Source organism: Oncorhynchus keta, chromosome 9 (assembly GCF_023373465.1).
Source record: "Oncorhynchus keta strain PuntledgeMale-10-30-2019 chromosome 9, Oket_V2, whole genome shotgun sequence".
Lineage (NCBI taxonomy): Eukaryota > Metazoa > Chordata > Actinopteri > Salmoniformes > Salmonidae > Oncorhynchus > Oncorhynchus keta.
Window position 1 is genome coordinate 39,334,387 of NC_068429.1, and position 25,378 is coordinate 39,359,764.

At 42.8% G+C, this 25,378-nt stretch overlaps 1 pseudogene; it reads right to left on the bottom strand.

Moving 5' to 3' along the window:
• The window catches only part of LOC118388118 (NAD(P) transhydrogenase, mitochondrial-like), a 39,926-nt pseudogene extending 24,978 nt beyond the window's left edge, over positions 1-14,948 (bottom strand).
• Positions 14,949-25,378: the final 10,430 nt, after the last annotated feature.

Here is a 25,378-nt window from a genome sequence, read left to right on the forward strand (position 1 = left end):
GAGGCCCATGAGGCGCCGCACATTTGGCCCAGCATCGTCCGGGTTAGGGGAGCGTTTGGCCGGCCGGGATGTCCTTGTCCCATCGGGCTCTAGCGACTCCTGTGGCGGGCCGGGCGCATGCACGCTGACATGGTTGCCAGGTGTACGTTGTTTTCTCCAACACATTGGTGAGGCTGGCTTCCGGGTTAAGCGAGCACCGTGTCAAAAAGCAGTGCGGCTTGGCTGGGTTGTGTTTTGGAGGATGCACGGCTCTCGACCGTCGCCTCACCCGAGTCCGTACGGGAGTTGCAGCGATGGGACAAGACTCTGACTACCAATTGGATACCACGAAATTGCTGAAAAAAAGAAAGGAAAAAAAGTTCATAAAAAAGCGAGACATGCTGCTCACAATAATCTACACACCAGGTGAACTTTGAGCCCTTAATGCCATCAGATCCCCGCCTGAAGTTTCCCTCCCTTGAAAAGAGGGCGAGTTACTTTTGGAAAACAAAGGCGTCATACTCAGGCCATAGAGATCACAGACATGCCAAATAGACCAAGTAGACACCAATACCACCTACATAGCACTGACTTATCAAGACAGCTCTTAAATAGTCATGTCTATATTGATCACACACACACACACACACACACACACACAATAAAGGTGAAGTCCCATGGGATGACAGTTATCCCAGAAGCGTCTCTTCGTCACATCCCACGCAGTGCGGACTTCAGAAGGGAAAGACTTTAGCTAATTGTGACTCAACAGTTTCAGGTAGATTAAAGAGCTGTCATGAGGATGGTGCCAGCCATTGGGCAAAACCAAGGGCTCCTCATCAAAAGTAACCCAACGCCCCAGACAGAGATTGACAAAGACTTCTCTCTCTCCCTCTTAAGAATCTGAAATTCCAATATACTTCACTAACGTCTTGGGCTCGAACAGCTCTTTCAGCTTTATTACATTTGGCACAGCAATAACCTTAACTCCAATGGCTTCAATGTTTCCACTTCTTTGCATGACCAAGATAAAAGGAATGGTTTAGGTAATGCCAAATATGTGGGGAAACACCTAAGAGACAATGTGTGAGCAGAGAGACTGAGAATGACTAGGGTGGTGCGGGGACCAGAGGCAAGAAGAAGTATGTGAACCCTTTGGAATTACCTGGATTTAGCATAAATCTGACATCAAATTTAATCTGATCTTCATCTAAGTCACATCAATAGACAACCACAGTGTGCTTAAACTAATAACACACAAGTTATTGTATTTTTCTTGTCTATATTCAATACATCATTTAAACAGGTTGGGGAAAGTATGTGAACCCCTAGGCTAATGACTTCTCAAAAGGCTAACTGAAATCAGTAGTCAACTAACCTGGAGTCGAATCAATGAGACGAGATTGGAGATTTTGGTTAGAGCTGCCCTACTCCATAAAAAAACATTCACAAAATTTGAGTTTGCTATTCACAAGAAGCATTGCCTGATGTGAACCATGCCTCGAACAAAAAGATCTCAGAAGACCTAAGATTAAGAATTGTTGACTTGCATAAAGCTGGAAGGGGGTTACAAAAGTATCTCTAAACGCCTAGATGTTCATCAGTCCACGGTAAGACAAATTGCCTATAAATGGAGAAATTTCAGCACTGTTGCTACTCTCCCTAGGAGTGGCCGTCCTGCAAAGATGACTGCAAGAGCACAGCGCAGAATGCTCAATGAGGTTAAGAAGAATCCTAGAGTGTCAGCTAAAGACTTACAGATATCTCTGGAAGATGCTAAAATCTATGTTGACGAGTCTACAATACATAAAACACTAAACAAGAATGGTTTCATGGGAGGACACCATGGAAGAAGCCACTGCTGTAACAAAAAAAACCATTGCTGCACATCTGAAGTTTGCAAAAGAGCACCTGGATGTTCTACAGAGCTACTGGCAAAATATTCTGTGGACAGATTAAACTAAAGTTGTGTTGTTTGGAAGGAACACACAACACTATGTGTGGAGAAAAAAATACAAAGCACACCAACAACAAAACCTCATCTTAACTATACACTATGGTGGAGGGAGCATAATGGTTTGGGGCTGCCTCAAGGCCTCGGCAGCTTGCTATCATTGATGGAAAAATGAATGAATGAATCCCAAGAATATTGTGGAACTGAAATAGTTTAGTAAAGAGGAATGGTCCAGAATTACTCCAGACCGTTGTGCAGGTGAGTAATTGTGTCAGACAACCCTAACTTTCATCATTTCTGGTCACAACTTGCAGACTTGTTTACGTGCTGCTGTGCCTTTTGTTGCTAACCTTACTTTGCTACCAGACAACTTTACGATTTTTACTTTTTAATTACCGTTTATATTTTTTGTTTTTTTCATTCAACCTTTTCACTCCGGACGCTTTATCTGGACGTGGTTCATCAGGACCTCCACCAGCCGAAGCTAAGTAGTAACATTAATAACATGATGCCTTCTAATTGCAGTCGCTGTACTCATAATATAATATACAGGAGAATGATCACCTTACGGCCAGGATAGCTGTGCTGCAAACCCAGCTTCAGACACAAACATTAGACAAGGCCAATCAGGCCCAGAAACTAGAATATGCATATAATTGTCAGATTAGGATAGAAAACACTCTAAAGTTTCCAAAACTGTGAAAATATTGTCTGAGTATAACAGAACTGATATTGCAGGTGAAAACCTGAGGAAAATCAAACCAGGAAGTGCTGTTTTTCCTGAATGCTCTCTGTTCCATTGGATGCCTTGCCTCCATTTAAAGGGATATCAACCAGATTCATTTTCCTATGGCTTCCTCAAGGTATCAACAGTCTTTAGACATAGTTTCAGGCTTTTATTTTGAAAAATGAGCGAGAAAGATAACATCGCGTCAGTGGATAGCTGGGTGTTCACAAAGTTTTGCTTGCGCAACAGAGTGGGGCAGCCATTGACTCTCGCTCTCCTATTGAAAAAGCGTCAGTCCCGGTTGATATATTATCGATTATATATTTTAAAAACAACCTGAGGATTGATTATAAAAAACGTTTGATACTATTTGGAATTTTCGTCTGCGATGTCGTGACCGCTCAAGCCTGTGGATTTCTGAACATAACGCACTGAACAAATGGAGGTATTTTGGATATAAAATAATCTTTATGGAACAAAAGGAACATTTATTGTGTAACTGGGAGTCTCGTGAGTGCAAACATCTGAAGATCATCAAAGGTAAGCGATTTAATCTATTGCTTTTCTGACTTTCGTGACCAATCTACTTGGCTGCTGTGTTTGTAATATTTTGTCTACTGAGAGAGATGTTCTTACATAAACGCTTGTTATGCTTTCGCCGAAAAGCTGTATTGAAATCTGACACGCCAGGTGGATTAACAACAAGCTAAGCTGTGTTTTGCTATATTGCACTTGTGATTTCATGAAAATTAAATATTTTTAGTAATTTGATTTGAATTTGTCACACTGTAATTCAGCGGGTGTTGATGAAAATGAAACAGGATGGGTGCGTCAAGAAGTTTTAACTTTCACTGCTATGCGGATGACACACAGCTGTGCATTTCAATGAAACATGGTGAAGCCCCAAAATTGCCCTCATTGAAAGCCTGTGTTTCTACTTTTAAACTCGCACAAACAGAGATGCTTGTTCTAGGTCCCAAGAAACAAAGAGATCTTTTACTAAATCTGACAATTAATCTTGATGGTTGTACAGTCGTCTCAAATAAAACCTTGAAGGACCTCGGCATTACTCTGGACCCTGAGCTCTCTTTTGACGAACATATCAAGACTGTTTCAAGGACAGCTTTTTTCCATCTACGTAACATTGCAAAAATCAGAAACTTTCTGTCCAAAATGATGCAGAAAAATGTATCCATACTTTTGTTACTTCTAGGTTATACTACTGCAATGCTCTACTTTCCAGCTAACCGGAAAAAGCACTAAATAAACTTCAGTTAGTGCTAAACACGACTAAACACAAAAAAATCTGATCATATTACTCCAGTGCTAGTCTCTCTACACTGGCTTCCTGTTAAGGCAAGGGCTGATCTTACAAGGTTTTACCTGCTAACCTACAAAGATTTACACAGACTTGCTCCTACCTATCTTTACGATTTGGTCCTGCCGTACATACCTACACGTACGCTACGGTCACGAGATGCAGGCCTCCTTATTGTCCCAAGAATTTCTAAGCAAACAGCTAGAGGCAGGGCTTTCCCCTATAGAGTTCAATTTTTATGGAATGGTCTGCCTACCCATGTGAGAGACGCAGACTCTTCAGTAGGTCCTATGATTGTGTGTAGTCTGGCCCAGGAGTGTGAAGGTGAACGGAAAGGCACTGGAGCAACGAACCACCCTTGCTGTCTCTGCCTGGCCGGTTCCCTTATCTCCACTGGGATTCTCTGCCTCTAACCCTATTACAGGGGCTGAGTCACTGGCTTACTGGTGCACTTCCATGCCACCCCTAAGAGGGGTGCGTCACTTGAGTGGGTTGAGTCACTGACGTGATCTTCCTGTCTGGGTTGGCACCCCCCTTGGGTTGTGCCGTGGCGGAGATCTTTGTGGGCTATACTCGGCCTTGTCTCAGGATTGTTGGTGGTTGAAGATATCCCTCTAGTGGTGTGGGAGATGTGCTTTGGTAAAGTGGGCGGGGTTATATCCTGCCTGTTTGGCCCTGTCTGGGGGTATCGTCGGATGGGGCCACAGTCTCCCGACTACTCCTGTCTCAGCCTCCAGCATTTATGCTGCAGTAGTTTATGTGTCGGGGGGTTAGGGTCAGTCTGTTATATCTGGAGTATTTCTCCTGTCTTACCCGGTGTACTGTGTGAATTTAAGTATGTTCTCTCTAATTCTCTCTTTCTTTCTCTCCTCTCTCTCTGAGGACCTGAGCCCGAGGACCATGCCTCAGGACTACCTGGCCTGATGACTCCTTGCTGTCCCCAGTCCACCTGGCCGTGCTGCTGCTCCAGTTTCAACTGTTCTGCCTGTGGCTATGAAACCCTGACCTGTTCACCGGACGTGCTACCTGTCCCAGACCTGCTGTTTTCAACTCTCTAGAGACAGCAGGAGCGGTAGAGATTCTCTGAATGAACGGTTATGAAGAGCCAACTGACATTTACTCCTGAGGTGCTGACCTGTTGTACCCTCGACAACCACTGTGATTATTATTATTTGACCCTGTTGGTCATCTATTAACATTTTAACATCTTGGCCATGTTCTGTTATATTCTCCACCCGGCACAGCCAGAAGAGGGACTGGCCACCCCTCATAGCCTGGTTCCTCTCGAGGTTTCTACCTAGGTTCTGGCCTTTCTAGGGAGTTGTTCCTAGCCACCGTGCTTCTACACCTGCATTGCTTGCTGTTTGGGGTTTTAGGCTGCGTTTCTGTACAGCACTTTGAGATATCAGCTGATGTAAGAAGGGCTATATAAATACATTTGATATTATCCTCAACTATAGAAAACATTTTGTTGAGGTTATTGCTGCCAATGGAGGGTCAAGCAGTTATTAAATCCAAGGGTTCACATACTTTTCCCACCCTGCACTGGGAATGTTTACACGGTGTTCATTAAAGACATGAAAATGTATAATTGTTTGTGTGTTATAAGTTTAAGCAGACTGTGTTTGTCTATTTTTGTGACCTAGATGAAGATCAGATCAAATTTTATGACCAATTTATGAAGAAATCCAGGTATTTCCAAAGGGTTCACATACTTTTTCTTGCCACAGTATGTATAGTGTGGACTAATAAAGTGGTTCACAGGAACTGTGCAGTAGGTCTAGGGAGATAATTGCTCCATTGGATGCCACCACCATGCCTCTTCTGAAGTTAGCGTCTGGGGCGACATGAAGGATTTAATTTTGGACCACCATGGGCTCATTAAGACATTCAAACCTTTCCTGGTTCCTGGACCCAGACCCATGCCCTGACTGCAGTGCCCTACCACCGCCCGGAGGAACAAGGAAAAGCTTAATGAGGCACATCGCCCTCGAAAGCAGTAGATATCACAGCCAGCGTGTCACTTCCGCCCGTGTCAAGAGTAATCAACATGATGCGAACACACACACACACACACACACACACACACACACACACACACACACACACACACACACACACACACACACACACACACACACACACACACACACACACACACACACACACACACACACACCCCGTCTGTAACACTTCCTGTTAATGAAGTAGATGTGGAAGGTGGGAAAGGGCAACAATGATCAGGAACTATTCATTTGCAATGGTGGCAAATTAATGTATTTTGCAACTAGGACTGAGTAATCATCAAATTTCCTCTCGCCACTATCTAAACATTGATTTACAATTGTATCAGCCTAATAATCAGTCTCTCTTTTATTTACAGAATAAATATTCAATTACAGATTCCTCTTCTATAATTCATTAGCCTATGTTCTTCTGCATACGCAGAGTGGAACCTGAGACCTATGCTTCCAGTTGCTTGAAGAGGATCCACACTCTAGAGTAGTACTTTAAAATCACCCAGACTACAAGGAGCATGAATCATTTCCTGTTCCCTCTAGGTCCTACTCATCACTGAGAGGAGAGCACCTACGGGTGTGGAGGTGGAGGGAGAATCAGCTGCAAGTTCTGTGCAGGAATCTCCTCTGCACAGTTACAGCAATGCCTTTTAGAGATTAGTAAATCAAATGAGTAACATCTGGGTTTTAAAATGTGATAAATTCTCATTTGAAACCAAATCCTAAGTGATGCATCTTAGGCCTGGATGCATTTTCTTCAGTAGTTTTACCTCATATATATTTTACCTCATATATATATATATATATATATAAAATATATATATATATATATATTTTACCTCATATATATATATATATATATGAGGTAAAACTACTGAAGAAAATGCATCCAGGCCTAAGATGCATCACTTAGGATTTGGTTTCAAATGAGAATTTATCACATTTTAAAACCCAGATGTTACTCATTTGATTTACTAATCTCTAAAAGGCATTGCTGTAACTGTGCAGAGGAGATTCCTGCACAGAACTTGCAGCTGATTCTCCCTCCACCTCCACACCCGTAGGTGCTCTCCTCTCAGTGATGAGTAGGATATATATAGAAATACATTCCTGAATATACTACTTTACAAAATAATGACGTGCCTCTGTTTAGTCTTCTGTATCCAGTTCATTAAGATTAGTCTTCATAAACACACACCAGAGAGGGCGTTGGTGACGGACATGAGTGGGGAGTGAACTGCTGGGCTCACCCACCACACCACAATGGTAGCCAGGGCCGAAGGTGGTTACCATCTGAGTGAAGGCTGCATTGGGGGAAGCCAGGCCCAGGCCTAAAAGGGTGCCAAGACCTGAGAGGGAGAAAGGAGGGAGAGAGTTAATTAATAACTTAATAACACTACACCACACCGCATATCCAATGTCCATACTGAATAGCAGGTCTCTAAACCCCATGAGATGTTGACATGAATTTAACGAGGCCTGTGAGGCAAACTAGACTCTTTCTATTGTCTGCTAATTTTCTTAAGTGAGGACAAGAGACAGATATGATGCCATTAGCATTTCAGCTAGGCAGCAATTGCAGCAACCAAACTGTAGTGGTGGCGACGCGCCGACAACAGCCAACCCAGAACGAGCTGCTGGGGGGAATGTGTGAACGGGGTTTACAGGCCTGCCATCTACAGTCTCCACTACCAGAGCAGGGGTCTGTGGGAAACAGCTACAGCACCACTTCAGACAGACACAGCAGGGGGAGGGAGGGCTCGTCATCTCACATTTTATTATACCTAGTTTCCTGGCACTAAGAGGCTGCTGGTGGTGGTTTATGGGATGGGGGGGGGCAGGTTAGGGTGAGTTCTAATTAGGTGACCAATCCTCATTTCAAAGGAGCCCTCAGCCATTTTGCCTTTCTGGCCTCTCGCATGGTTGATCCGGTGGTCAGAAAATCAAGATGTTCCAGCAGCACCTTCCATCCTTGGCTTCATATAGGAGAGACAGAGATACGGAGCAAACTCACTCATGAAAGGACATAAAGATAAATGTGCCTGTTTGTTTATCTCAGGGTGTTTATTTACGTGTGAACCCAGTTTGTGGCTCATTTATCTGAATGTTGGGGAAGAAGGCTGTGTTCTCTGGGTCTCTTTGATCTGATTCCAGAACAGAACAGAGCAGAGAGTTACTGCCTGCCTGCCTGCCTTCTCTCTCTCTCTCTCTCTCTCTCTCTCTCTCTCTCTCTCTCTCTCTCTCTCTCTCTCTCTCTCTCTCTCTCTCTCTCTCTCTCTCTCTCTCACAGACTAACCTCTGAGCTGCCGCCTGTAACCAATAGAATTAATCTGCACAGATTTCAGTTCAGGGTAGCGTTTATGTCTAATCACGGCTGATGCTGCTCTCAGAACGGGGTTACAGCTCACCTTTCCCACATTAGTCAGCTATGCGGATGACTTGCTAGTGTTAGTAGAGAATAGAACAATGTAATGAATGTGAAAGGTAATAAAACACTAACAGGCTGCTTTAACCCCCCACGATAGTCCTGTTAACCCAGGTCAGGGTGAGCGAGAGAAAGAGAGAGAGGGAGACCACCATACAAGCTCACAGAGACTCATGACATGGCTCAGTTTAGGAGGCCATTATTCTGACAGCCAGCAGTGTTGCTCTGGATCCTCTGCTTTCTGCTGTGTCAGCCATTTTATTCCCCTTAAGTTATAATTAAACAACTGACTTAGATCCGGGTGGTGTTCGTTAGGGCACACCGTAGCAAAAATTGTGGAACAGAACATGAAAATGAGCATTAAGTCCAGGTAGCTTCAAATAATTTTACTACATTTTCCTCCATTTGTTACCTCCTGAACATGACCCTGGAAGGCAATGTAAGTATAAATGAATGAAGTGTCTAGGCAGTCAGTGCAGTCAGTGCTGGTGTGTCTCACCTCCAGCGTACATGCCAGCGGTGGTCAGGGTGGCCTTGACGGGGGACATGGCAGCAGCCTTCTCCTTGGCCAGCTCCTGCATGCTCTTGGGTTTGGGAGGGGCTGCCACTGTGATATTATCGGGCAGAGGAGCTGGGAAGAGGTTGTTTCCATTCTACAGCAGATAGAGAGGACAACATTGTTAGAACTACCAACAATCCTCAAAAAACTAAAGGGAGCCTATGGGTTCAAAATTCACATTTTACCAATATCTTCCAAAACAATTTCCATACGCAAACATTGAGACCCATTTCATTTGCCAACTGCAGAGGTAGAGCAAGTAAATGCATCATAGATTCCCTGATTAACCAGTCTTCCCCTGTTGTGCAAGTTTTTTTTATTTTACCTTTATTTAACTAGGAAAATCAGTTAAGAACCAACTCTTATTTTCAATGATGGCCTAGGAACAGTGGGTTAACTGCCTTGTTCAGGAGCAGAATGACAGATTTGTACCTTGTCAGCTTGGGGATTCGAATTTAACCACTAGGCTACCCTGCCGCTCCTGCCGCTAATAACAGATGTAACCAAACCCAGCTGCTTCACATCACCTGCATGACAACGGATCCTCTGATGATGTGGTCCATAGTGCCATACTTAAACTGCTCCTTGACCTCATAGTGGATGTTCTCAATGGAAGGGCTGATTGCACGGATGAGTCCGGTCAGGTTGTTGGAGTACAGGGTGCTGGACTGGGTAGGCAGGCGGCTGGGCAGGTCAGCAAAGCCTATGTGGGTCACACCCTAAAAATAACAGAAGCAGCTATTTTACTGAAAGACAAATTGTGGATTCTTCTCTCATCAACCTTTGAGAAAAGGATTTAAACTATTTTAGTCGGTAGCCTTGCGGTACCAGGTCTAGGCAATCCAAATGATACGGACATAAGCAGGTTCACCACGGTGTCAAAAGAGAAACAAATGATGAAACTGAAGATGAGAATAATAATAGATTGTCTTGACTGACCTTGTGTACAGAGAGTTCTCCAGGCACGGTCCACCACCACAGAGCCATCCTTCATGCTCTCCACCATGTTCTTGTTGATCAGGATAGGAGCCTGAGGACACAGCACCATGGTCAGAGAGGTCAACACCATGTTGAATAAGCTTCTTGTCTGCAGTGCCAGCAGGGTGCTCAATCAGCACAGCAGTTTGTCTACTTTTAGTCAGCATTTTGTACAACAATGTCTTAAAGTCTAGATTTAAAGACAATTAATCAAACCCTGGCAAATAAACAAATTGCAATTTGTTGATCTCGGTTTATGCTAGGCAATGTTTTCGGGTTCTTTCTGAAGTTTAAACTAGCTTCAAAGTAAACGGATGTCATGAAGACACAGAGAAACTCTTCCAAGGTTAAGTTGAACTGGTCAGAATATGACACAGCAGTACAGATCAGGCCAGGGTAGGCTTGTGTAGACCAGACCAAAGGAGTCAGCCACTCCACCCACCTGTGTTGTGTTCGAGACCACCTAAAGCGAGACCGATTCAAGACCGGGAGGGAGACGAGGGGTCCAAGACAAGACCAAGACCAGAAAAATGAGAGTCCAATTCAAGACCATGACAAGACCATGAATGTAATTGTCAAATCACCACCATAATAATAAAAAAAAGTCCAGTATTTCTGTGTTCCTATTTCAGAACATATGGATTCTTTAGACATTCAGAATAGTAAATAATGGATGTTGAGGGAAAATAGAGACACTCTACAAATGATTACCAACTTCAAACACTTTGGGGAACTACGTGGACTTACTACGCCTTCAGAGAAAGGCTAAGGATTTATCAAATAATAATATTATTATTTTCAACGATGTTCCGATTTTATCTCTTCAGTTGAAGAAAAAAAATATCCCAAAAATAACCAATCAGGATTTTTCTTTGGTGGACTCTGGGGAGATAAATCTAGCTAGCTAGCTAAGTCAGCCATTGGCTCGGCCATTAGACGCTTGATATAAAAGCATCTGCCAATCAATTGATTTAACTTGGAAGGTTTTTTGAGCAAAGCCTTTAGAAATGCTCATGCAAACACTACATTATGACTGAAATTACTGAAAAGCGCTTTGCGAATAAGACTACATACAAAATTTTCAATACCTGGTTTGCATACCCATTGTTGCCTCAGTTAGCATTTACTGGTAGATATACATTGAAACGTCTTTCCTATCGATGCCATTCTTCTGTGAGCTGCTCCATGTGACAACCAGTTGAGAGTGCACTGGTATTACGGTTGCTGTCCTTTCAGGCATCACGAGCCTGTCACACACAGAAGGCCCAATAGGCTCCGCACTGCGCAAATCTGTCTATAATAGATATAAATACTGTTACAATCCCCCCGTCTCTCCTTACTAATGGTGAACCTGCAACTTCCTCAACATTTCCCCCATTCTTCCCTAGTAAATTAAAGTAAAGTTACGAGAAAAGTAGGAATCCCAGGTTTCAATAGGCCATAAGATGAATATTTCAAGAAAGGAGTGTATTTTTTTTTGTTGCACTGAATGAATAGAAACAGATAATTATGTGTTTTTTACTCCGCTGGTCTTGGCTGGTCTCGAGTCCTCACTGTCCGAGACCATGTATCCGACACAGAGACACTCAATATGTGGTCTCGAGTACTGCATCACTGCTCCCCACCTAACAGAACCTGTAGTGCTAGTTATCCTGTCCCCTATACATGTCCTAGACATGGGACCATTACACAACATCAATGACTTTGACACCACATGCCATGTCAGTGGAAAGGAAAATGTCATTCCCAACTTCCAGCTGCATATCTTATCAAGGCCGTCTACCAATGTAAACAACGCATGACAAGAGAGAGTGCCTTCAGAAAGTATTCACACCACTTGACTTTTTCAACATTTTGTTATGTTACAAAGTGGGATTAAAAATGTCTTATTTTTTTTGTCAATGATCTACACACAAAGTTGTAATGGCTTGGCATTCTAAAATATGTCGCATAAGGCTTACTTTATTATTACATATTTTTTATTATTTTCACTGCATTAGCGATTGCGTACACAGATGTTTCGGCTTTACAGCCTTCCAGGTACAATTTTGTTTAATTCAAAACAGCACTTGTACAGAACAACTGATGAGCAGCAGGTGCTTCTAATCAGGTTTGTCACTCCTCTGCCAGTCAGGGATGTGGCTTTTCTGGTCTACCTGTACACAAATGAGTTACAAAGAAATACAGAATTGTAGGGTATGGGAGCGGGCACGAAAGGCAACTCACAAATCAACTGCCTCAGGTGTCCTCTCACCTAAATACATGACATCGATTAATGAGATAACCCACCACAAATCATTTTTGTTTGTCTGAATTTGTGGGTTTTACGCATCAGCAAGCTTCTGGGAGAGTACGGTGGTTCTCTTTTGATTAGTCAACAATCTAAACAAAATATTCTAATGTCAAAGCAGAATAGAAATTCAAAACATGTTAGATTCACCTTTGGCAGCGATTACGGCTATGAGTATTTCTGGGTAAGTCACTAAGAGCTTTCCACACCTGGATTGTGCAACATTTGTCCAGTATTCTTTTCAAAATTCTTCAAGCTCTGTCAAATTGGTTGTTGATAATTGCTATACACTCATTTTCAGGTTCTGCCATAGATTGTCAAACAGATTTAAGTCAAAACTAACTTAGGCCACTCAGGAACATTCACTGTTTTCTTGGTAAGCAACTCGGGTGTAGATTTAGCCTTGTGTTTTAGGTTATTGTCCTGCTGAAATGTGAATGAATCTCCCAGTGTCTGGTGGAAACCAGGTTTTTCTCTAGGATTTCCATTCCATTAGGTTTATTATCCTGAAACTCCCAGGTCGATTTACAAGCACACCCATAAAACTGAATTGATTTTAGAGGTCGACGGGTTAATCGGAATGACCGATTTCAAGTTTTCATAACAATCGGAAATCGGTATTTCAGGCCCCGATTTACATTACATTTTTTACATTTAAGTCATTTAGCAGACGCTCTTATCCAGAGCGACTTACAAATTGGTGCATTCACCTTATGACATCCAGTAGAACAGTCACTTTACAATAGTGCATCTAAATCTTAAAGGGGGGTGAGAAGGATTACTTATCCTATCCTAGATTTCCGATTATTAAAAAAAAAAATATATATATATACCTTTTTTTAAACTAGGCAAGTCAGTTAAGAACATATTCTTATTGACTGCCTAGGAACTGTGGGTTAACTTCCTTGTTCGGGGACAGAACGACAGATTTTCACCTTGTCAGCTCAGGGGTTCCAATCTTGCAACACAGTTAACTAGTCCAAAGTTCTAACCGTTGCACTCCACGAGTAGCCTGCATGTTACGCAAATGTAGTAGAAGCCAAGGTAAATTGTTAGCTAGCATTAAACTTACCTTATAAAAAACAATCAATCATAATCACTAGTTATAACTACTGATACAGTTTAGCAGGCAATATTAACCAGGTGAAATTGTGTCATTTCTCTAGCGTTCATTGCACGCAGAGTCAGGGTATATGCAACAGTTTGGGCTGCCTGGCTCATTGCAAACTAATTTGCCAGAATTTTACGTAATTATGACATACATTGAAGGTTGTGCAATGTAACAAGAATATTTAGACTTAGGGATGACACCCGTTTGATAAAATACCGAACGGTTCCGTATTTCACTGAAATAATAAACGTTTTGTTTTCGAAATGATAGTTTCCGGAATCGATCATATTAATGACCAAAGGCTCGTATTTCTGTGTGTTATTATGTTATAATTAAGTCTGATTTGATAGAGCAGTCTGACTGAGCAGCAGCAGGCCCGTAATCATTCATTCAAACAGCACTTTTGTGCGTTTTGCCAGCAGCTCTTCCCAAGCACAGCGCTGTTTATGACTTCAAGCCTCAGCCTAATGGCTGGTGTAACCAATGTGAAATGGCGAGCTAGTTAGCTGGGTGTGCGCTAATACTGTTCCAAACGTCACTCGCTTTTAGATTTGTTGATCCATCCTTAGTTTTCTCCCATCACAGCCATTACACTCTAACTGTTTTAAAGTAACTATTGGTTCAAAGTGAAATCTGTGAACGGTTTCCTTCCTCTCCGGCAACTGAGTTAGGAAGGACGCCTGTATCTTTGTAGTAGCTGCTTGTATTGATACACCATCCAAATGTAATTAATAACTTCACCATGCTCAAATGGATGTCTGCTTTTTACATTTTTGTACCCATCTACCAATAGCTGCTCTTCTTTGCAAGGCATTGAAAAACCTCCCTGGACTTTGTGGTTGAATCCGTGTTTGATATTCACTGTTTGACTCGGGGACCTTACAATTATCTGTATGTGTGGGGTACAGAGATGAGGAAGTCATTCAAAAATCATGTTAAACACTAAGGAAGGGAATAATACCAACTCAGCCTTGAGGGGCAGAGTTAACCAGATGGATAGGGCCTAACCACTACCTTAACTACTACTAGGTAACTGAGCTGATGAAGCCTTAAAGCAGCTTAGAACCTGAGAGGATTGGACAGATAAAAGCTGATGATAGCAGTACATGCACTTCGTACGTGATTGAGGAAGAACAAAGAAGGGGTGAAATCGGGGATGACAACAAACTGGTTGCCAGTCTTTCTGCTCTCTTGCCAACTCCTTATGGCTTGACGATGACAATGGAGTAGGCCAGAACACAAACAGATCAGACTAGGAGGACAGCAGTGCAGAGGAAGATGTAAAGCAGGTCGAAGAGGACAAAGAGATACAGATTTGTCTCTATGGGAGGGGATAGTGGTAGTGAGGTGTGTGCTTGGTGGTCACAATGCATATCAGGGATGAGTGCCGTGCTGAGGGGGATGTCTACTTCCAGACATTGCTTGGCAAACAGCTTCATTTCAGCCTTAATTAACTCCTTGGACATCTCCTTAGAGTATCCGCCTTGGCCGTCCCCGGCCTCCTTAATGTCCACCTCCAGAGTCTGAGCTCCCAGCGACTTGAACTGCTCTTTGGCTGCCGCTCTGGGAAGGGGCACAGGGGACGTCATGGGGGCACTGGCAGTAGGGTGTGAGGGCGCTTAATGAAAGCCCCTGATACATTCTACAGCATCACTGCAAGAGTTTAGGCTATATCGATGATTGTTTTAAGATATCCAGGTAGTAAACTATTTGTTACACAATGGTTGGGCTGGTGAGATTTAAATCTTTGAATCTGGAGAGAAAAAAATGAAGAAACACAGTGCTTTGTCCTATTATCCCACCCTTTGAATTAAATGGAAGATATCTACAGTCCTCAAGAAAATCTGCTTCAAATTCTAAATGCAGCTGCTGCCACCATCTGGAGAATTAGCTACATCACACTTTCAAATCTCATTAAAGGATTGGTTCACTATTTTTGAACCAAATCTTTACTTTTGATGCAAATGGCATGTTATGGAAGGGATTTCACTTGGATTTGAGACACTTAGACCACCTGCAATAGACTTCCTCGTTGCTCGTTCTGCAGTATGGGAGCTATGGAAAACATTAACAAATAGGTCATTTTTAGAAACAGCAGAGCTTTCAGTGTAGTGATGCTGGTCTTTGGATGTTGTGAAGATGAAATTGAGTAATTCCTAACTTTATCTGCAACGTTATATTCCATTTTGTGCAACTCGAATGGTTTCTCCAACCAGCTGTGTTGCACATTATACACACAAAAAACAAGCACAGCTGGTAGGAGAAACTACCTTAGTTGATATTGACCCAAACACTTGCAAAGCATACTGGATATTATTATGACCTCTGCCCCTAAACAATTACACATTTGGTCGGTCAGGACCAGGCCAAATCTCATGAACAAATCATAGACATCTAGGCTATGTTTCACAAGTTTGAACAGCACAGTACAGTACGGCACATTTCAGTCCAGTTGAGCATAGTAGAGTACAGTATGGTACATAACCAGACAGTAGAGTTGTATTTAGTAGAATACTGTACAGTATGATACAGTACAGGAGACTTTAACCCGTGTGTGGTGTTTGGGTCTGTGGGACCCATTTTCAATGTTTACTAAAATAAAAATAATACAATTAATACTTATTTTCAACCTGAGACTCATTGGTCTTGGTTTATTTTCTGTGAAGAACATGTTTTCATTGAGTGCACACTGTGCACCCCCCTACACATTTATATTACATATGTGGTGTTCGGGTCCACTGGTAATAAAAGTGTGGGAAACTGTGTGTGTGTAGATGAAAACTAGTACAAATTAAACTAAAAGGTTTGCTGTGTGCCACTCGCTTCCTCCTCCCTGGGCCTGCTGTTTCAACATAGCACCAAGAACTTCTCTGACTTCCTGCCTGTCTTCTGCTTTTCTCACACCCTTCACCCTTTGTATTGTGTGAAACTACACAATGTCTTGCGGGAACCTGTACAATGTTATTACAATACATTATTTCGCTACATTATTTCAATATAATGTAAAAAAAATATATAATAATAATAATAATCTGTATTTTCCCACACTCTACCACAGCCAGGTGCAAATTGTGGGAGGGACACAAATAAATAGGTTTGCATGCGTGGCTTCTTAGCACAATCAATCAGTTTGGAAAAAAATCTCTGCTCAGAGGGCCTTAGAAATATTTTTTTGCGGCGAGAGAAGCTAGTGTGGAAGACTGTCTCTGTCAATTCAGAGTCTGATAGGGAGTTGGAAGAAGATGATCAGATTGACCCTCAGCCAGCCCCAGGGCCAGCCCGTCAGCAACCAGCTCATCAGCAGCCTGCAGGAGGAGAAATATGGATGTAAAAAATAATGTGCAATTTAATGGTCTTATTGAGTGGCAGCCATGCGGGGTGAATGTGATAAGGATGCAACCAGGGCCAACGTGGATGGTGGCTACTCATGTGCGGGACTTAGTCTTCTTTTGTACTGTTCATCCCAGACACCATCCATAAAAATCATTCTGAACTGCTCTAATTTGGAGGGAAGGTGTGTTTTTGGAGAGAGATGGAAGGACCGCTCATTTAAATACATACTTTGAGGTTCTTATCCTTGCTGGTGTTTTCAGATCCAAAGGGGATTCCACAGAATCCCTGTGGGATGCAGAAACTGGCAGAGAACTTTTCCGTGCAACAGTGTCTCGGGAAAACTTCCACATTACTTCCAGGATTATCCACCATTTCCAGGATTATCCATTATCCGCAAATAAATGACATTGAACTCGGAGATGGCCAATGCAGAAGTAGGCCTATAACTTCAATCATCAACTAGGTAAAATACATAGGCCTAAAGCCAACAAATAAAAACAGTAGAAAATATCCTGATGAAAATTCTGTTTCTTTCAATCACATGAATCTCTCTGCCTGTCTGCCTTCCTTTCTATCTTTCTTGACCTGAGTTGTCGATAGTGATGTGCAACATTATCTAGGTTTCCATTAAATTGGCAACAGATTTTCATGCAAAAATGTACAAATCCATATAAAAACATGCACATTTTTCCCCCAGATTTTTCAGGGGGTGCTGCAGCACCCTCAGCACACCTACTTCCCGCGGGTATGCATCAAAATACATGTTGCAGCTAAATTCCCATGTACTGAATAAAGAAATACAAGTGAACTGAAGGTTTTCTGACAAATGCAGGTGGTGTGCACATTGCGCAGATGGCCTTACATGAGAATATTTTGGACAAAAGAGTGAGATTATTTATATTTGTCAAACAGCAGCCAAGCATCTATGATCATGTCACCAGAATAAGACCCTCGATATTTATTGGAAGGGTGCATCAAGCTCATCAATTGCACTTTTACCACCCTGTGAAGTTCATCATAACTTATTTAATTTTCATTTCAAGTTTCAGTGTCACATGCACAAGTACAGTGAAATAACTTTCATGCCAGTTCTAAACCCAGCAACGCAGTTATAATTTATTTAATCTGAAGCCTAATAAACTGCATGTTTACTTTGATATGATGGTTATTATATCAATATTTGCGGTCAGAGGCCGAGCAGTTGCCTTACCAGGCAGTGATGCAACCTGTCAGGATGCTCTCGACGGTGCAGCTGTAAAACCTTTTGAGGGTCCGAGGACCCATGCCAAATCTGCCGAATACGTTTTGTCGTGCCCTCTTCACGACTGTCTTGGTGTGTTTGGACCATGCCCTGATTGACTGGTCACCACTGCTCATATGAAAACTGTGGATTGAAATGTGGTTTATGAGGCCCAAATATGGATGTCTGTGGTATTTGGTGTAAGATATTATATCTCCAGCAGGTGGTAGTGTCGGACAGTTTTACGTACTCGAAGGTCTTTAAACTGGGCCTGTCCAGTCATCTGCTGATGTGGAAGCTGATGTTGCAAGATTTGAGATTTGACTGGGAAACATAAAATGCAAATGTAGTGAATAAGCCAAATAGTAAAACCCTGCAGTTTCTCTCCATACACATTGTTTTCTTGTATTCATGCTAGTTGTAGGTCAGACATGGGTCTGGTGCCATTAGATCAAATTCCCCAACCAAACTTGGTACGGTAATGACTGGAGAAATAGAAGTATGTGAATAGATAACAGCACATTACCTGATGCTAATTGAGACCTTGAAGTTGAAATACTGTAGCTTACAGTCAAACTCAGCATGACAAAGCATGGAGATGATACAATTTCTTTATGTCTTTGGTTTTATCTCTCCTTACATGTAGTGCAGAGTTGGTTCCTGTTTTTTCTTAACTGTCTCTATGTTAGGAATGTGTGGTTACCGCGGGTGTTAGATAGTTCAGCTTTAAAAGGATGTTGCCTTTAAATAACCAATAGCATTTTTTTGTACTACTTTCATTTATCTGCTTGTTATGCCCTAATATTTATCCTCACATTGAAGTGTTTTACCATTTTCCTTTCTTGACAACCAGGGTTACTAGTGCAACACAAAACAGTTTTACATAAACAGTTGCATTCATGAGTTTTATTGACAAATGTCAGTAAAAAAAAAAGAAGGTCTGCCAAGCAAAAAACCTGTTTAAAAATGGAATTTGTAAGAATCCAGAGAAATGATTTGCACAGTGGGAAATAAATATCCAGCTGGTCAGTGACAACTGTGCGGAATTTGGAGTTTGTGACAGCTGCTATGTGAACTTATTACAGTATTATAGACACTTTGTCCTGGTATTTCCTTGCCCTTACCTTCTAACAAACTTCTAACTGTTCAGATGTTCTCTTTCAGATACTCGCTTCTATGTACAGTAAAACAAATCAAATCAAAATGTATTTGTCACATGCGCCAAATACAACAAGTGTAGACCTTACTGTGAAATGCTTACTTACAAGCCCTTAACCAACAGTGCAGTTCAAGAACAGTTTGGTCGGTTGAGGTAATTTGTACATGTAGGTGGGGGTGAAGTGACCATGCATAGATGATAAACAGCAAGTAGCAGCAGGGTACATAACAAATGGGGGTCAATGTCCAGTGGCCAATTGATTGCTGAACAATTAATCTTAAGGCTTGAGGGTAGAAGCTGTTAAGGAGCCTTTTGGTCCTAGACTTGGCGCTCTGGTACCGCTTGCCGTGTGGTAGCAGAGAAAACAGTCTATGACAAGGGTGACTGGGGTCTCTTACAATTGTATGGGCTTTCCTCTGATGCCGCCTATTATATAGGTCCTGGAAGGCAGTAGGCTTGGCCCCAGTGATGTACTGGGCCGTACACACTACCCTCTGTAGCGCCTTACGGTCAGATGCCGAGCAGTTGCCATACCAGGCAGTGACGCAACCAGTCAGGATGCTCTCGATGGTGCAGCTGTAGAACTTTTTGAGGATCTGGGGACACATGCCAAATCTTTTCAGTTTCCTGAGGGGGAAAAGGTTTTGTTGTGCCCTCTTCGCGATTGACCTGGTGTGTTTGGACCATGATAGTTTGTTGGTGATGTGGACACCAAGGAACTTGAAACTCTCGACCCGCTCCACTACATCCCTGTCGATATTAATGGGGGCCTGTTCGGCCCGCCTTTTCCTGTAGTCCACGATCAACTCCTTTGTCTTGCTCAAACTCCTTTGTCTGGCACCAGTTCTCTGACCTTCTCCCTATAGGCTGTCTCATCGTTGTCAGTGATCAGGCCTACCACTGTTGTACACACCCCTGAGGGGCCCCAGTGTTGAGGATTAGAGTGGCAGATGTGTTGTTGCCTACCCTTACCACCTGGGTGCAGCCCGTCAGGTAGTCCAGGATCCAGTTGCAGAGGGAGGTGTTTAGTCCCGGGATCCTTAGCTTAGGGATGAGCTTCGTGGGCATTATAGTGTTGAACGCTGAGCTGTAGTCAATTAACAGCATTCTCACATACCTGTAGGTGTTCCTTTTGTCTAGGTGGGAAAGGGCAGTGTGGTGTGCAATAGAGATTGCGTCATCTGTGGATCTGTTGGGGCAGTATGCGAATTGGAGTGGGTCTAGGGTATCCGGTAGAATGCTGTTGATGTGAGCCATGACCAGCCGTACAAAGCAGTTCATGGCTACCGACGTGAGTGCTACGAGGCGGTAATCATTTAGGCAGGTTACCTTCGCCTCCTTGGGAACAGGGACTATGGTGGTCTGCTTGAAATATGTAGGTGTTACAGACTTCAGAGAGAAGTTGAAAATGTCATAAGTCACTTGCCTGTTGGTCCGCGCATGCTTTGAGTACACGTCCTGGTAATCTGTCTGGTCCCGCGGCTTTGTGAATGTTGACCTGTTTAAAGGTCTTGCTCACATCGGCTACCGAGAGCGTTATCAGACAGCCATTCCAAACAGCTGGTGCTCTTGTGCATGCTTCAGAAGCGAGCATAAAAGGCATTTAGCTCATCTGGTAGGCTCGCGTCACTGGGAAGCTCGCGTCTGGGTCTCCCTTTGTAGTCCATAATTATTTTCAAGCCCTCCACATCCGACGAGCGTCAGAGCCGGTATAGTAGGATTCAATCTTAATCCTGTATTGACGCTTTGCTTGTTTGATGGGTCTAAGGGCATAGCGTGATTTCTTATAAGCTTCCGGATTAGTGTCCCGCTCCTTGAAAGCAGCAGCTTTAGCCTTTAGCTTGATGCGGATGTTGCTTTCATTGATGGCTTCTGGTTGGGATATGTACATACGGTCCCTGTGGGTACGACGTTGTCGATGCACTTATTGATGAAGCCGATGACTGAGGTGGTATACTCCTCAATGCCATTGGATGAATCCCGGAACATATTCCTGTCTGTGTTAGCAAAACAGTCCTGTAACGTAGCATCCACGCCATCTGATTACTTCCGTATTGAGAGAGTCACTGGAGCTTTGTATGCACCTCTGTGTATAGAGTAAAGGTGGTCTATTGTTTTTTTCCCTCTGGTTGCACACTTGACATGCTGGTAAAATTTTGGTTAAACTTATTTAATTTTGCCTGCGTTAAAGTCCCTGGCCACTAGGAGCGCCACTTCTAGATGAGCATTTCCTTGTTTGCTTATGGCCTTACAGTTGGTTGAGTGCGGTCTTAGTGCCAGCTGTTATTGACAAATACACACACACCCCCACCCCACTTCTTAACAGACGTAGCTTCTCTGTCCTGCCCCTGCACGGAAAATCCTGCCAGCTCTATATTATCTGTGTCGTTGTTCAGCCATGACTCTGTGAAATATAAGATATTACAGTTTTTATTAATGTCCCGTTGGTAGGATCATCTTAATATTAGGTCATCATTTTTATTTTTCCAATGATTGCACGTTAGCCATTAGAACGGATGGCAGTTGGAGTTTACTTGTTCGCCTACGAATTATCAGAAGGCAGCCCGACCTCCGCCCCCTTTTCTCCGTCTTTTCTTCATGCAAATAATGGGGATTTGGGCCTCTCCCCAGGAAAGTAGTATATCCTTCTCATCATACTCATTAAAGGAAAACTCTTCTTACAGTTTGAGGTGAGTAATTGCAGCAACATTATGTATAAAATAAGTTTAAAAAAATAAGTTACAAACAACGCAAAAAACGAACAAAATAGCACAGTTGGTTAGGAGCTGTAAGGGTTTTCTTCTGGTGAAAGAGAGGCGGACCAAAATGCAGCGTGGTGGTTATTCATGTTTTTAATAAAGACTACTATACATGAACAGACTATACAAAACAAGAAAAGTGAAAACCTAAACAGTCCTATCTGGTGCAAACACAGAGACAGGAACAATCACCCACAAAACCCAACACAAAACAGGCTACCTAAATATGGTTCCCAATCAGAGACAATGACTAACACCTGCCTCTGATTGAGAACCATATCAGGCCAAACATAGAAATAGACAAACCAGACACACAACATAGAATGCCCACCCAGCTCACGTCCTGACCAACACTAAAACAAGGAAAACACATACGAACGATGGACAGAACGTGACAGGAGCATGTAAAACACACCTACTCATTCCAGGGTTTTTCTTAATTTTTCCTATTTTCTACACTGTAGAATAATAGGGAGGACATCAAAACAATGAAATAACACATATGGAATCTTGTAGTAACCAAAAACGTTTTAAACCAATAAAAATATGAGATTTTTCAAATAACAAGCCTCGATGACAGCTTTGCACACTCTTGGCATTCTCTCAATGGTTTTTGCGACTGCACTTGAAGAAACTTTCAGAGTTCTTAAAATGTTTCAGATTGACTGACCTTCATGTCTTAAAGTAATGGACTGTCATTACTTTTGCAGTCGCAAAAACCATCAAGCGTTGTGATGGAACTGGCTCTCATGCGGATCGCCACAGGAAAGGAAGACCCAGAATGACCTCTGCTGCAGAGGATAAGTTCATTAGAGTGAACTGCACCTCAGAATGCAGCCCAAATAAATGCATCACAGAGACACATCTCCGCATCAACTGTTCTGAGGAGACTGCGTGAATCAGGCCTCCTTGGTCGAATTTCTGCAAAGAAACCACTACTAAGGGACACCAATAAGAAGAAGAGACTTGCTTGGGCCAAGAAACACGAGCAATGGACATTAGACCGGTGGAAATCTGTCAGTGATTTATTTAGAATTCAAGGCACACTTAACCAACATGGCTACCACAGCATTCTACAGCGATACACCATCCCATCTGGCTTGCGCTTAGTGGGACTATCATTTGTTTTTCACAGGACAATGACCTAAAACACACCTCCAGGCTGCCTAAGGGCTATTTGACCAAGAAGGAGAGTGATGGAGTGCTGCATATGATGGCCGAGCCTCCACAATCACTTGACCTCAACCCAATTAAGATGGTTTGGGATGAGTTGGACTGCAGAATGGAGGAAAACTAGCCAACAAGTTCTCAGCATTCAAAGCTGTCATCAAGGCAAATGGCTACTTTAAAGAATCAAAAATCTAAAATATTTTTTGATTTGTTTAACACTTTTTTGGTCACTACATGATTCATTGTGTGTTATTTCATAGTTTTGATGTCTTTACTATTATTCTACAATGTAGAAAATAGTTAAAAAAATAAAGAAAAACCCTTGAATGATTAGGTGTGTCCAACTTTTGACTGGTACTGTATCACAATGGGATTCTCTCAAGGCAGATCACTACAGACAGGTTGAGTAGCGAATTAATCGAGCCCCTCCCTCTGGTCATTCTCACCTCTCTTCCTTGCGGAACATCACTGAAGCTTTCCTCAGCTCCTGAAGCTCTCATCAGCACAACTTGAAACTTGTCTTCTTATTTAACTCTTCTCAGGTGAACCTCAATCTTAACACTGCCGAACGTAGGATCTCAGCTCTCGTCCTTTGTGTTGAACAACTGACTGAAAGGAAACATTTTGCGTCGTGTAGAAATAGCTATTTTGATTTATCTACCCCCCTAAGTCTCATGTGGTAGCTATTGTCACACAATTGTCACTACTGAGACTTGACTAGCTATCGCCGCAAGGCTTAGTTAACTTGGCTAGCTTGCCACAAGGCCAGCTATATCACTAAACTGGCTATTCTACCGGGAAAGGTACAATTTCTAGCTCCCCTCTCTCGTTTAGATCAACCCACATTCCCTCATGCCGTGTTGACTAGACTGACTGCCCTTACATCACAGCTCGACGGTCGAAACACTTCATTCGTTGAGAGACCAAGAAAGCACACACTTTCTCAGGCTAAAATTTTGATAACTAGCTAGGCTATTAGCCCACGAGGCGAATGCTAGCTAATTTATGCTTTGCCAGAGGAATACAGTTATTGAAGCCATGGAGTCTTCTGATCCTGCACAGGGAGAATCGAGCAGGGCTCCTGCCCCAGCACCGACATACCCGTGTACATGCGGGACTACGATAGCAGGAAAGGATACACACTGCGTGTACTGCCTGCTTGTGGCTTCTTGAGCATGCTAAGCCAGCGCTTGCTAACCATGTGTGCACTGTAGGGAATTTCCCCCGACCACCCCCAGAAGGAGAATGTGCAGAGCATCCCTCCCCGAGGCTCATCTTCCTCACAGCCTTTGGGCTAGGAGGCTACCCCAAAACCACAACTGACCTGGGCCAAGGTGATGGATGTGTACCCCGAGGACTTCCACCCACGGTTTCAAGATATAGCAATGAGTGAGCATGGCTAATCTCTTCCACCTAGAAGAGGATGCTTAAGTCAGCAGCTCCGGGTCCTCTTCCACCCTCAGCAGAGCATCATTGCCCAATGATACATTTGTTTACGATTATACACAGGTGTTCGGCGACGCAGATAGCTAATTTGCACAGGTACGCCTTTGTGTTCAGTAAACAAACACTGTAACATGGACATATGGCCATGTGGGAACCCTAACCCTATAAAGGTGTGTAGTAATTTAACCGTTTTGTTAAAAATAAAAAAATTCTTGCTGATATGAAAGATGCATTCCTTAGTTTTACAAAACCGTACCTCATCAGGGCTCTTAACAAAAGTCCCCCAGCCAGAAGACCCTATCGTCAATTGGCGCTAAAGGTAGCTAGCGTCAATAAATGAGTTAAGACCTTAAGACCCTACACCTCGTGCAGTGGCAAATGTCTATGCATCCGCTCACAGGGAAGACGGAGGGGTCTTAATCTACCCCTAGGTGCCCTTCGGGCAACAGCTCTCCCTTCTGCTCTTTTTCAAGTAGTAGGGGCAGGAAGACACATTTTCATTGCACTGTCTCCCATAAAAAAGCACTGACACTACCCATAAAAAAGTCTCTGTCCAATCCAAGTGTCTTGCCAAGGCAGTGTAAATGTTGGTCCATGTCATTTTGACTAAAATGTAATCAAGTTCACATTTGAATAATGATTTAGTCTAGTTATTGTTAAAATTTTACATAAACAGTGGCCCATTTTAGTCAACTAAATGCCCTTTCATTTTTAGCCTTATTTTAGTCACATCACATTTGTATTGCTTCATTAACCTTTAGTAAACATAAATCACTGACTTCCAAACATACATAACCTTGTCCTACCACATGATTCTCTTCCCAACAGCCAAATTGAGAGAAGAACACATTACTCTGCGGCAGATAGGGAATCCCAACCCTTGACTGTAGCTATATTGTAATCAAAGTTCTG